Source organism: Castor canadensis, chromosome 15 (genome assembly GCF_047511655.1).
Source record: "Castor canadensis chromosome 15, mCasCan1.hap1v2, whole genome shotgun sequence".
In the NCBI taxonomy this organism is placed as follows: Eukaryota; Metazoa; Chordata; class Mammalia; order Rodentia; family Castoridae; genus Castor; species Castor canadensis.
The window spans coordinates 56,321,535-56,336,318 of record NC_133400.1 but is presented as its reverse complement, the minus strand read 5'-3'; the positions used below and the strand labels follow the sequence as shown (position 1 = coordinate 56,336,318).

Below are 14,784 nucleotides of genomic sequence, written 5' to 3'. Positions count from 1 at the left end.
ATGTCTGTTTTTGTGCCAGTACCATGCTGTTTTTATTGTTATTGCTTTGTAATATAGTTTGAAGTCAGGTATTGTGATACCTCCTGCATTGTTCTTTTGACTGAGTATTGCCTCGGCTATTCGTGGCCTCTTGTGTTTCCATATAAATTTCACAGTAGATTTTTCAATCTCTTTAATGAATGTCATTGGAATTTTGATGGGAATTGCATTAAACATGTAGATTACTTTTGGGAGTATCGACATTTTTACTATGTTGATTCTACCAATCCATGAGCATGGGAGATCTCTCCACTTTCTATAGTCTTCCTCAATCTCTTTTTTCAGAAGTGTATAGTTTTCCTTGTAGAGGTCTTTCACATCTTTTGTTATGTTTACACCTAGGCATTTGATTTTTTTTGAGACTATTGTAAATGGAATTGTTTTCATACATTCTTTTTCCGTTTGCTCATTGTTAGTGTATAGAAATGCTAATGATTTTTCTATGTTGATTTTATATCCTCCTACCTTGCTATAGCTATTGATGATGTCTAGAAGCTTCTGAGTAGAGTTTTTGGGTCTTTAAGGTATAGGATCATGTCGTCTGCAAACAGGGATATTTTGACAGTTTCTTTACCTATTTGTATTCCTTTTATTCCTTCTTCTTGCCTAATTGCTCTGGCTAGGAATTCCAGTGCTATGTTGAATAGGAGTGGAGATAGTGGGCATCCTTGTCTGGTTCCTGATTTTAGAGGGAATGGTTTCAGTTTATCTCCGTTAAGTATAATGCTGGCTGTAGGTTTGTCATATATAGCTTTTATAATGTTGAGGAACTTTCCTTCTATTCCTAGTTTTCTTAGAGCTTTTATTATGAAATGATGTTGGATCTTATCAAAGGCTTTTTCTGCATCTATTGAGATGATCAAGTGGTTTTTGTCTTTGCTTCTCTTAATGTGGTTTATTACGTTTATTGATTTTCGTATGTTGAACCACCCCTGCATCCCTGGGATGAAGCCTACTTGGTTGTGGTGAATAATCTTTTTGATGTGTTGCTGAATTCGGTTTGCCATTATTTTGTTGAGGATTTTTGCATCAGTGTTCATTAAGGAGATTGGCCTGTAGTTCCCCTTTTTGGAGGTGTCTTTGCCTGGTTTTGGGATAAGTGTAATACTGGCTTCATAAAATGTGTTTGGCAGTTTTTCTTCCCTTTCTATTTCGTGGAACAGTTTAAGTAGGGTTGTTATCAGTTCTTCTTTAAAGGTCTGATAGAATTCAGCAGAGAATCCATCAGGTCCTGGAGTTTTCTTTTTGGGGAGACTCTTGATTGCTGCTTCAATTTCATTTTGTGTTATAGGTCTATTCAGGTGATTAATTTCCTCTTGGTTCAGTTTTGGATGATCATATGTATCTAGAAATCTGTCCATTTCTTTTAGATTTTCAAATTTATTTGAATATAGGTTCTCAAAGTAGTCTCTGATGATTTCCTGGACTTTCATGGTGTTTGTTGTTATCTCCCCTTTTGCATTCCTAATTCTACTAATTTGGTTTTTTTCTCTCTTCATTTTAGTCAGGTTTGCCAGGGGTCTATCGATCTTGTTTATTTTTTCAAAGAACCAACTTTTTGTTTCATTAATTCTTTGTATGTTTTTTTGGTTTCTATTTCATTGATTTCAGCTCTTGTTTTTATTATTTCTCTCCTTCTATTTGTTTTGGGATTTGCTTGTTCTTGTTTTTCTAGGAGTTTGAGATGTATTATTAGGTCATTGATTTGGGATCTTTCAATCTTTTTAATATATGCACTCATGGCTATAAACTTTCCTCTCAAGACTGCCTTAGCTGTGTCCCATAGGTTCCGGTAACTTGTATTTTCATTTTCATTGACTTCCAGGAACTTTTTAATTTCCTCTTTTATTGCATCGATGATCCATTCTTCATTAAGTAATGAGTTATTTAGTTTCCAGCTGTTTGCATGTTTTTTGTCTTTACTTTTGTTGTTGAGTTCTACTTTTACTGCATTGTGGTCAGATAGTATGCACGGTATTATTTCTATTTTCTTATATTTGCTGAGGCTTGCTTTGTGCCCTAGGATATGATCTATTTTGGAGAAGGTTCCATGGGCTGCTGAGAAGAATGTATACTGTGTAGAAGTTGGATGAAATGTTCTGTAGACATCTACTAGGTCCACTTGATCTATTGCTTATTTTAGATCTTGGATTTCTTTATTGAGTTTTTGTTTGGATTACCTATCTATTGATGATAATGGGGTGTTAAAGTCTCCCACAACCACTGTGTTGGCATTTATATATGCTTTTAGGTCTTTCAGGGTATGTTTGATGAAATTGGGTGCGTTGACATTGGGTGCGTACAGATTGATGATTATTATTTCCTTTTGGTCTATTTCCCCTTTTATTAGTATGGAATGTCCTTCTTTATCTCGTTTGATCAATGTAGGTTTGAAGTCTACTTTGTCAGAGATAAGTATTGCTACTCCTGCTTGTTTTCGGGGGCCATTGGCTTGGTAAATCTTCTTCCAGCCTTTCATCCTAAGCCTATGCTTATTTCTGTCGGTGAGATGAGTCTCCTGTAAGCAACAAATTGTTGGATCTTCTTTTTTAATCCATTTTGTCAAACGGTGTCTTTTGATGGGTGAATTAAGTCCATTAACATTAAGCGTTAGTACTGATAGGTATGTGGTGACTCCTGCCATTTAGTTGTCTTAGTTGTTTGAAGGTTTGATTGTGTGTACCTAACTTAATGTTACTCTCTACTGTCTTGCTTTTTCTTATCCTGTGGTTTGGTGCTGCCTGCCTTTTCATGGTTAAGTTGGGTGTCACTTTCTGTGTGCAGGATCCCTTGCAGAATCTTTTGTAATGGTGGCTTTGTGGTCACATATTGTTTTAGTTTCTGTTTATCATGGAAGACTTTTATTGCTCCATCTATTTTGAATGGGGGTGATTTCTTGAAACAATAACCAACTTGGAGGCCAGCAGTGCAGAAGAAGGTAGAAGGTGGGACATTCTGGTTTTGTGCACATGGTCTTTTGAGTCTCTTCTGTCCAATCTGCTGTAGGCCCTGCTGCACTTTTCTGTTTTCCTGACCATGATAGGTAGTGACTCCCACTTTTCCCTGCCTTTATTTTGTTACCTGGATCATATATAAAGCTGTAAGTAAACCTGGTATTGGTTTAAAAGCTGAAATGAGCAATTGTGGATCACTGTTGTTGTGACATATGTAGAAAAGGCAGAAGGAAATTAGGTTGCCTAGCATAGAAGACTACTGTTTAATTACGTTGATTAGCAAGCATGGTGTTTACTTTCAGTTTTGCATAAAGGGATCCTGTCATACCTTGAGCTCAGCTGAAACATGGACTGAAGCACTGTGACCAAATGTTCAATACTCATCATCACCTCAAAGCCTGGCAGTAGACCTTTAGAACAGCCTTCTTATAGTACTTCCGTTTGACTGTGTGTCAAATAGGTATCATCGTAAAGAAGCAGAGTAGGTCAAGTATTACGTTGAATTCAATTTGAAGGATTCAGTGACGTTCCTGAAAGTTGCTTTTTTTTCTCTATTGCTTCTCAGATGCTGGTTTTTGAATTATCTTACTTTTTAAGAGGTAGGAAAATCTATTTCAGGAATAAGAAACCCTGACATATATGGATTGACAGTTTTATTTTTGTAGCAGTGAGCTAGGTGCTGTAGTATAGGTCACTTGCCCCCCTCCCACACACATGCTGAAGATGAACCCAGGGCCTTGTCCATGTTAGGTAAGCTCTCTACCACTGAGCTACATCCGCAGCTCTTGGTTTTATTAAGACAGATCTTGCTATGTAGCCCAGGCTGGGCTTGAAGTAGTGATCTTTCTGGCTCTGCCTCCCAAGTTCTGCCTGGCTAGCATAATGCTTTTTAATAGCACCATTTATGGGGCACTCATTACATAGCAGGCATCTTCTATTATAATGTCATTATATATATTATAAATATTACATATATAAATAAAGTTTATGTATATAATATAAACTTTATACATATATATATCACAGCAGCCTTTGAAGTCAGATGTTATTAGTTCATCAGATCCTAATCTTGAAATCTTGAAGCTCCCCTCTGAATTCTATGTGACTTAATCTGAGTAGCTCATCTGGGTAGAGGTGATACCTAGGCCTGCAACTATCTGGAAACCACCTGTAACACAGTGAGTATTATGGCCAGACCTGGATTATGACTTGGCCCAAAAGGCCAAGTCCCTGTCCTTGTCTTAGTATCATACTTGGTGAGCATCTTTCATAGGGAAAGTTTAATAAAAAATCCTGCTGCTTGTTTTCCCAATAGAAGGAAAAGTAGGCCTTTTCCCCTTCCAGTTCTATAGAAAGCAGGAGAATGAAGACACACAGTGGCAGCCACAGGAGGAAGAGGGCTACTTTCTCGGGGGTCCCTCTGAGCTGATCATGTAGTTATGAGTTCCTATAGCAAGAGGACATTGCTGGTAAGGAGTCTTATCTCAGTGGCTACCTGTGTGTCTCCACTAACTTCAGGGGAAGGACCCAACAGCCATAGGCAGGAGAGGAGTTCTCCTGAGAGATTCTCCCAGGGCACCTCCTAGAAATGCTGGCATGGACTAGAGAAATAGTCCACTACCCAGATAATCTGTTTTTATAGGTTGTTTTAAAATACGTTTTTTAAATTGCAGAGGTTTAAAAAGCAAACCATCAAAAGCATGAGAGTACTTTGAAACACAGAGTAGCAGAGCAGAACAAAACAAAACCCCTCAATTGCTAAGGTAAGCAAATGCCGATGTATATTCTTTTGCATGTATTTTTCTGTGCCTACGCATATGCTCAGAGTGCTATCATACTGCTTTCCTTACCTAAGGACACATGGTGTATCTATTTCCATGTCAAGAAAGTATTCTTCATGGTGAGATAGCATTTCACCATCTAGATCTACTGTTACAGATCTCAAAAAAATTTAATAGCACATCTATTATTACTTTTTTAAAAATCCAAGATCCTAGTTGAGCAGGAAATCCCTTCACAGACAGCCACTTTCACCAGACATTTTGGCCTAGCTTTTCATAGTTTAGCAATGCTGGAAAAATTGTGCCTTTCTTGTCCTTTCTCTTTCCATTAAAACCCCTCAAAGCCTTTAACTGTGAATCCCTGGTGTGACTTTGATAGAAGTTACATAGTATCAGAAGGACCAGTCAGTTGAAGTGGCATGTGTTTTAGACTCCGTATGTGTTTCCTTTACTCAAATTCTGCTTAGAGGTTGGGAACTAAAGGCCAGGAGGCAAGTGCAGACATTGTCTCACATCCAGGTCTTTGCATGGATAAGAGATTATGTGTTGTCTTCAGTATCTTTATGACAATTCTTGTTTTCTTTTCTCTTTGACTTGATAAACTATTGAAGTTAAAGATAGGCACAATCTGTTTTTATTGGAGTTGATTAGATTTCTTTGCAAATTTATTGAAATAATTTAACCCCAAATAGTTTTTACTCTGATGCCATAAGCAAATTTGAAGACTGTGCTGACTTTCCAGAGGCTTTCATCTTCTTTCTTTTCTCCCCTAACTTGATTCTTCTGGTCTGTTCAGCCATTCTTTTCCTCTGTCATCAGGTTATTGTTGTTTAATTTAAACTGGAAAAACTCTTAGTATGGTAGGATTCTAAGTTATTTAATCAAACTGACAAGTCTCTGACCCTTTGAGATTATTCTAAGGCAGGGATTGCAGAAGCAAATGCCTCTTGGGTTGGGAAGGCAGGAAAGGAAGAAGGGCCACTGAGCATTAGGAAGGGAGAGAACTGGAGCCTGGGCAGGTGACGTCAAAAGTCCCCTCTGAAGGGGCCAGGTGCTGTCAAATACCTAATCTCTCCAAAGAAGTTGGAAATAGGGTTGTTTTTCTTTGTGATATGTGTTTGAAATCTCTTGATTTTTTTATATGTTGGCCTAATTAAAAAACATGAATGGATCAACAGAACACATGCACAGACCAGGTTAGGCCCTCAAATGGTTGATAGGCAGTGTTTATCTTTCATATACTACCTTTCAAAATAATTGTTAACTAAGCAGAGCACGGTGGGGGGATGCCCTGTGTTAATCACTTTTGACAAGGAAATTACACTTACTGAGCTGTGGGGTTTATGTAAACTTGTTGCAGTGCGTAGCCGTCTTTGATTTCATGTGATATCTTTGCTCCATTTCGTAGTCTCTTGGGTGCACAGCAGACTTTAAAAAAGGAAAATGGAGTTTTTTAGGCTAATGATCTCCAGGCAAGCATCTAATTTTTGTGTATCGCTTTTTCAGAGTTCTAAATAGCAGTGTTCTCAATTGAATCAAAAGAATTATTAACATCATAACTATAGATTTCTACAAATCTTGAAAGTATTAGCAATTTAAGGTTGAAAAAATTGAAAATTAATCTTAGCTTTCGCTAATTATCAATGATTATTCATATAATATTTTTTCTTTCTTTAAAGATTTGAACATGGAATTCAATCCTTCAGACCATCCTCGGGCCAGCACAATATTCCTCAGTAAATCCGAGACAGACGGTAGGTTACTAATTTATTTGTTTCTTTAAAAACAAAAAAAGCCTGGCATTGATAGCTCAAGTATGGACTTTCCCACTAGATTTGGTTTTCAATGTAAAATTGAATGTCCTTTAATGACCCTAGAGTATATTGCTTAATGGTGATTCCCTTTGGGGTTTTTGTTTGTTTGTTTTTCTTTTGTACTGAGTTATAATTTTAGAATTTCTCACTGGGGGCAGCTGTCTCATTTTGGCAGTTAGCTGGATTATCTCTTTGTCTGTCCTATAGCAGGAGTTTCTACTCTAAGAACCAGAAATTTCTCTTTAAGAATTGGTATTTGCATAAATTCTCAAAAGGTCAGACATGTTTGTTAGTTAAGTAAAAGAAAACAAAAATACAAACCGTAAGTGAAAGCACTATTAACTATCACTTGAGAGCTGAATTGAAACTACGCTAGATGTAGATGTTTTCTTTTTTGACAACTTTTTCTTAACTTGCTTATTCATAAGGATCCTAGGATCCTGTGTCTTGTCCCAGAAGTGTGTGAGGTTTCTCCTAGGGGATTTTCTCTTCCTTTTAGCCCCTGGCTTATCTCATTGTTCCCGGATTCCTAGCTACACAGGAAAGACAAAGCTTGTACAATATAGTGAACACAAATCTTCACATACTATACCTGTAGAAAAGTATAACATATGGTGGCATTGTGACCAGGATATTATTTTATGATTCTATCCTTGGAGCAGAGTCTAAGCTTTAATTTAGAAAAGATCCAAAAGTAACTAGAAAACAGATAAATATGTTTAAGACAGTAAATTCATATGTACGAATTGGTAACTAATAATGATTAGGCAACAGTTTTGCAAGGCATTATGCTAATGTAATATTGGTGATGTTTAAGCCATCCACTGACTTGATTTGAAAGCCTTTGGCACATTTCTGAAAAAGAAATGTTTCTAAGAGTACAAGTAAATCGGTGTAGGCATCAAATACTTGTGAAGTTAAGTTTTGAATATATTAGATACCAAAACCAAACCAACCAAACAAAAAAAACTCTACTATCTCTCCTTGGTGAAAGGAGTAGGATATTGCAAGGAAAGGAGAATGATAGTGAGGATGAGATGAGGACAATGAAAAATGAGGGTCCAAACAATTTTGTACAGGCACTTAAGGATAGTTCTGTGAAAACAAGCTATGAGACTAGCTGGCTTTAAGGTTTGGTTCAGTATATAGACCGATATCAATCAGAAAATGTTCTCACAAGATTCATATGAAATTATATGGGAACCTCTTGGTGAATGACACATACCTTGGTTGTCATGAAGAAAGGAAATGACCAAACAGAAGGATTGCACCAGAAATAGCTTAGGGACATTCTCCTTCCCCTTTGCTCTGAATCTTATTCCCTTCCTCTTGGGCAACATCAGGCCATGGGTTACTCTACCCCTTGTTTTCTGCTTCAACTTCTCCTTAAACGCTGGGTTTTTCAATTCAACATGTAAACATACTTGAGTTTCACAGATTATAAACAAAAGGAAAAAGAACCAGATCTCTCTGTCTGGGTCTTCTCTGTTTCTATGTTTAGTGACAGCTTCTACACATACCTGCTTCTTCTCTTTCTATTAGTCTCCTGGCATTCTGTGGAGTGTGAGGAGTAAAGTTACCTGAGGACAATCCCCTCCTGAAGTCCACGCCCATTCCTGTGGCACTTGCTGCTCCTGACTCCTCCATGCTTCTGAAAACAGCTTCTCTTTTGGCTTCCTATCTTTAAATGGGCCAGTTTGCTGAGAACAAGTCCATCTAATGAACAGTTGTTTACCCATAATTAAAAGAAATAGGTTTTTAAAATAGATAATTTTGGCAACTTTAATGAATTACTTTTTAGTAAAATGGTTATCTTTTGTCAAATTGGCCCGCAAATTTCTCCCTTTCTGTAAGTTCCTTCTAGATGGCTCAGTGTGCTGCTTCTCTGTTAATTAACCCCTTTGATTTTAGTGTTTTTCAGGGTTCTGTCCTTCACCATGATGTCTTTTTGATCTGTGCACAGCTCCTCCTGGCTTTTGTGTCAACTATAATGTCTAACTACATTTTTCTATGTAGTGTTCAAAGCTCACGTATCCAGCTGCCTGCTGGACATCTTTACAAAGAAACTTATAGGTTTCTCTAACTCAGAATGCCCCCAATAAAGCTTAAGAACTGTAGTTAGCTTCCTGCCCTTTCTTACCCTGCCCAGGTCTCTAGGTCAGAAAAGGCTTTGAATTTTCCCAGCCTCTCCCCTTCTCATTTCTTACATGCATATACTGGTGGCGGAGCTGTCTTTGCACCGCACACAATTCTTTTCAGACATCATGTGGGCAGCATTTACACTGTGGAAATTGGCGAACACTGCAAATCACACAATCATTTTTTTTATTATTATTTTATTATTCATATATGCATACAAGGCTTGGGTCATTTCTCCCCCCTGCCCCTACCCCCTCCATTACCACCCACTCCGCCCCCTCTCTCTCCCCCCTACCCCCTCAATACCTAGCAGAAACTATTTTGCCCTTATCTCTAATTTTGTTGTAGAGAGAGTATAAGCCATAATAGGAAGGAACAAGGGTTTTTGCTGGTTGAGATAAGGATAGCTATACAGGGAGTTGACTCACATTGCTTTCCTGTGCATGTGTGTTACCTCCTAGGTTAATTCTTCTTGATCTAACCTTTTCTCTAGTACCTGTTCCCCTTTTCCTATTGGCCTCAGTTGCTTTTAGGTATCTGCTTTAGTTTCTCTGCGTTAAGGGCAACAAATGCTAGCTAGTTTTTTAGGTGTCTTACCTATCCTCACCCCTCCCTTGTGTGCTCTCGCTTTTATCATGTGCTCAAAGTCCAATCCCCTTGTTGTGTTTGCGTTTGATCTAATGTCCACATATGAGGGAGAACATAGGATTTTTGGTCTTTTGGGCCAGACTAACCTCACTCAGAATGATGTTCTCCAATTCCATCCATTTACCAGCGAATGATAACACTTCGTTCTTCTTCATGGCTGCATAAAATTCCATTGTGTATAGATACCACATTTTCTTAATCCATTCTTCAGTAGTGGGACATCTTGGCTGTTTCCATAACTTGGCTATTGTGAATAGTGCCGCAATAAACATGGGTGTGCAGGTGCCTCTGGAGTAACCTGTGTCACAGTCTTCCCCAAGAGTGGTATTGCTGGATCAAATGGTAGATCCATGTCTAGCTTTTTAAGTAGCCTCCAAATTTTTTTCCAGAGTGGTTGTATTAGTCTACATTCCCACCAACAGTGTAAGAGGGTTCCTTTTTCCCCGCATCCTCACCAACACCTGTTGTTGGTGGTATTGCTAATGATGGCTATTCTAACAGGGGTGAGGTGGAATCTTACTGTTGTTTTAATTTGCATTTCCTTTATTGCTAGAGATGGTGAGCATTTTTCATGTGTTTTTTGGACATTTGAATTTCTTCTTTTGAGAAAGTTCTGTTTAGTTCACTTGCCCATTTCTTTATTGGTTCATTAGTTTTGGGAGAACTTAGTTTTTTAACTTCCCTGTATATTCTGGTTATCAGTCCTTTGTCTGATGTGTAGCTGGCAAATATTTTCTCCCACTCTGTGGGTGTTCTCTTCAGTTTAGAAACCACTTCTTTTGATGAACAGAAGCTTTTTAGTTTTATGAGGTCCCATTTATCTATGCTATCTCTCAGTTGCTGTGCTGCTGGGGTTTTGCTGAGAAAGTTCTTGCATATACCTACTAACTCCAGAGTATTTCCTACTCTTTCCTATATCAACTTTAGAGTTTGTGGTCTGATATTAAGATCCTTGATCCATTTTGAGTTAATATTGGTATAGGGTGATATACATGGATCTAGTTTCAGTTTTTTACAGACTGCTAACCAGTTTTCCCAGCAGTTTTTGTTGAAGAGGCTGCTTTTTCTCCATCGTCTATTTTGAGCTCCTTTGTCAAAAACTAGTTGGTTATACTTGTGTGGCTTCATATCTGGGTCCTCTGTTCTGTTCCACTGGTCTTCATGTCTGTTTTTGTGCCAGTACCATGTTGTTTTTATTGCTATTGCTTTGTAATATAGTTTGAAGCCAGGTATCGTGATACCTCCAGCATTGTTCTTTTGACTGAGTATTGCCTTGGGTATTCGTGGCCTCTTGTGTTTCCATATAAATTGCACTTTTTTTTTTCAATCTCTTTAATGAATGTCATTGGAATTTTGATGGGAATTGCATTAAACATGTAGATTACTTTTGGGAGTATCGACATTTTTACTATGTTGATTCTACCAATCCATGAGCATGGGAGATCTCTTCACTTTGTATAGTCTTCCTCAATCTCTTTCTTCAGAAGTGTATAGTTTTCCTTGTGGGGGGATGGTCTATCGATCTTGTTTATTTTTTCAAAGAACCAAGTTTGTGTTTCATTAATTCTTTGTATGGTTTTTTTGGTTTCTATTTCATTGATTTCAGCTGTTATTTTTATTATTTCTCTTCTTCTATTTGTTTTGGGACTTGCTTGTTCTTGTTTTTCTAGGAGTTTGAGATGTATCATTAGGTCATTGATTTGGGATCTTTCAGTCTTTTTAATATATGCACTCATGGCTATAAAGTTTCCCCTCAGGACTGCCTTAGCTGTGTCCCATAGGTTCCGGTAGGTTGTGTTTTCATTTTCATTGACTTTCAGGAACTTTTTAATTTCCTCTTTTATTTCATCGATGATCCATTGTTCATTAAGTAATGAGTTATTTAGTTTCCAGCTGTTTGCATGTTTTTTTGTCTTTACTTTTGTTGTTGAGTTCTACTTTTACTGCATTGTGATCAGTAGTATGCATGGTATAATTTCTATTTTCTTATATTTGCTGAGGCTTGCTTTGTGCCCTAGGATATGATCTATTTTGGAGAAGGTTCCATGGGCTGCTGAGAAGAATGTATATTGTGTAGAAGTTGGATGTTCTGTAGACATCAACTAGGTCCATTTGATCTATTGTATATTTTAGATCTTGGATTTCTTTATTGATTTTTTGTTTGGATGTCCTATCTATTGATGATAATGGGGTGTTAAAGTCTCCCACAACCTTTCAGGGTATGTTTTGATGAAATTCGGTGCATTGACATTGGGTGCACACAGGTTGATGATTATTATTTCCTTATGGTCTATTTCCCCTTTTATTAGTATGGAATGTCCTTCTTTATCTCGTTTGATCAATATAGGTTTGAAGTCTACTTTGTCAGAGATAAATACTGCTACTCCTGCCTGTTTCCAGGGGCCATTGGCTTGGTAAATCTTCTTCCAGCCTTTCATCCTAAGCCTATGCTTATTTCTTTTGGTGAGATGGGTCTCCTGCAAGCAACTAATTGTTGGATCTTCCTTTTTAATCCATTTCGTGAAGCAGTGCCTTTTGATGGGTGAATTAAGTCCGTTAACATTAAGTGTTAGTACTGATAGGTATATGGTGATTCCTGTCATTTAGTTGTCTTAGTTGTTTGAAGGTTTGATTGTGTGTACCTAAGTTGAGGTTACTCTCTACTGTCTTGCTTTTTCTTTTCCTATGGTTTGGTGCTTGCCTGTCTTTTCATGGTTAAGTTGGGTTTCAGTTTCTGTGTGCAGAATCCCTTGAAGAATCTTTTGTAGTGGTGGCTTTGTGGTCACATATTGTTTTAGTTTCTGCTTATCATGGAAGACTTTTATTGTTCCATCTATTTGAATGATAGTTTTGCTGGGTAGAGTATCCTGGGGTTGAAGTTATTTTTATTTAGTGCCTGGAAGATCTTACCCCACGCTCTTCTTGCTTTTAATGTTTCTGTTGAGAAGTCTGCTGTGATTTTGATGGGTTTACCTTTGTATGGTACTTGTTTTTTCTCTCTTACAGCCTTCAATATTCTTTCCCTAGTTTCTGAACTTGTTGTTTTAATGATGATATGTCATGGGGTAGTTCTATTTTGATCTGGTCTGTTTGGTGTCCTGGAGGCCTCTTGCATCTGTATGGGAGTATCGTTCTCTAGATTTGGGAAATTTTCCATTATTATTTTGTTCACAATCATTTTTTTTAAGATACCGTTAAACATTTACCAGCACACCCATTGTATTTAGGTAATCCAGTGTGTTGTTTTACCTCTTACATAACTCTTGATTCTGACTGCTCATGCCCACTCCCATTGCTGCCACCTTAAGTTTGGACTCAACTCACTTGGATTACTGATCCAAGTCCATAGACTGAACTCCCTGCCTTACCTTCTTTAGACCTACATCTGTGCTATGACTAAATGAGGGACTTTCTATAAATCAGATCTTATTATGTCACTTTCTTACATACACTTTTTCTTTTTAATGGTTCTCCAGGTACCTTAGACTTAAGTGGCAGACACCTTAGCATGAACAAAAGACCCCTCATGATCCAGCCTTCCCAACCCACTTTCTGTCTTTTCTTTGTACCTGTGCTTCAACCATGCCCAAACCCTTGCAGTTCCTCAGATATGCCTTTTGCTTTATAGTCAATTCTGCCCTCAATTCCTCCTGAAAGTTTCCTTGACCCCTCAGGCTGGGTAAGTGGGCCTTTGGAGAGCTTCTGCGAGCTCCTGCAGTAGCCTACAAATGCTTTCTTTACAGACGATGTTATGGTTTTCAAAACTGTTGCTGTGCCTGGTCACCTAAAGGGAAAAGAACCTGTGATACTGAGTTGTGGCATTCCCTGTGCTTCCCTGAGTGCCTGGTGAGTGTGCCAATCCACCTGGTTTAAAGAAGGAAAGATGATAAAGCCAGGTGGTGTTCTGTTTTTGGTTGTAAGCCTAAACCTCTTCATTTAGATAAACTTATATTTCTATTACGTGACTCCACCTTTCTGAGAATACTAGAGCAGTTTACATCTGTGGCTCCTATCATTTTTGTTTTTAATTGGGAAGAATGTTGTAGCTAAGGCCATTGTTGGGGTGATACCAGTTATGTTAGGGCAGCTGTTGTTGGGACCACAGCCAATCTCTCTCCTCTGCAGCCTCCTCATCCTCTTTCCATCCCCAGTGTTTGGTGGTCTGTTGGACAGGCCCCTCACCTGTCACCTTTTTATGAGTCTGTAGTTATACTATGGAAATTGGCAAACATGAGTCTGCATTAAGTCGTTAGTTTCTTGATTGTTATTATTCCTTTTCCCTCTGGGTATCAAAGAGTTTTAGGTTTGACGTGGAACCTCATTCTCACTGTTCAAAAGGAGAATGGAAATGCTAAAAGGCCACAGGATAATAGAATGCTTGCTAATTACATCCCTTCACTTGACTGAACTTAGTATTTTATCCAAAACCAGAGTGTGTGCTCTATCATTTCTTTGCATAAATGAGATGTCATCTCAGTCTTTCTTTTTAAGAGAGCCATTCAACCCAGAAGGGACCAAGGATTCCTTATAGGGTGGAAGAAATTGCCAGATTACAGTGAAATTAGCTCATTTATCATGCCTTGGCTTTTCATGATATGAATTTTTTTGCTTGTGGGGAAAAATTGCATGCAGTTCCTGGTGTCTTTTCCTTTTCTTCACTTGTTTTAATTAATTATTTTAAAAAATATGAGTGCTTACCCAAGTATTAGAAAAAAAAAACAGCCAAGCTACATCCTTCTTTTAATTAATACGATTTTTAGAAGTTCTTTGCTTTGAAAAAGAAGCTGAAAAAAAAATAAAACCATGTCTGAGTGTGAGGGGTAGGGAGAGGGAGAGAATGCAAGTGAGAGTGGGAGGGAGAACTGCATGTTTCTCAAGGGTTCCTTGAAATACTTATGGAGTAAGAACTGTTGTCCTTTAAGTGGCTTGAAGCCAAAGCAGAAATGTAAAATTCAGAAATAAAATGCAAGCCATGTTTTTCTTTGTACATCTTTTCAGAAATACTAAAGTCAAAACCATGCTTTTTAGTCATCCTCTGTGTGGGGTCATGTTTTTGCTCCTGGGCGGTGTTGACCTTTTGCATGGGGAAAGGACCCACCTTCTGGTCTTCCTTTTATCTGGCATGTAGAAGCTGCTGTCCCCTGTTGGGGACTTCTTCCCTCCGAGTATTCCTATGGCCTTCCTATTCTCCCCTTACCCACTTTTCCCAACTCTCTTTATCACCTTCATGTGTGCTGGGGTCAAGACTGTCTTTTGCACAAACCTACAGCCAGCATTATACTTAATGGAGAAAAATTAAAACCATTCCCTCTAAAATCAGGAACCAGACAAGGATACCCACTATCTCGACTCCTATTCAACATAGTACTGGAATTCCTAGCCAGAGCAATTAGGCAAGAAGAAGGAATA

At 38.1% G+C, this 14,784-nt stretch overlaps 1 pseudogene; it reads left to right on the top strand.

Annotated features, from left to right (window-relative positions):
• LOC141417463 (junctional cadherin 5-associated protein-like) overlaps positions 1–14,784 on the top strand; it is a 240,078-nt pseudogene that overhangs the window by 183,320 nt on the left and 41,974 nt on the right.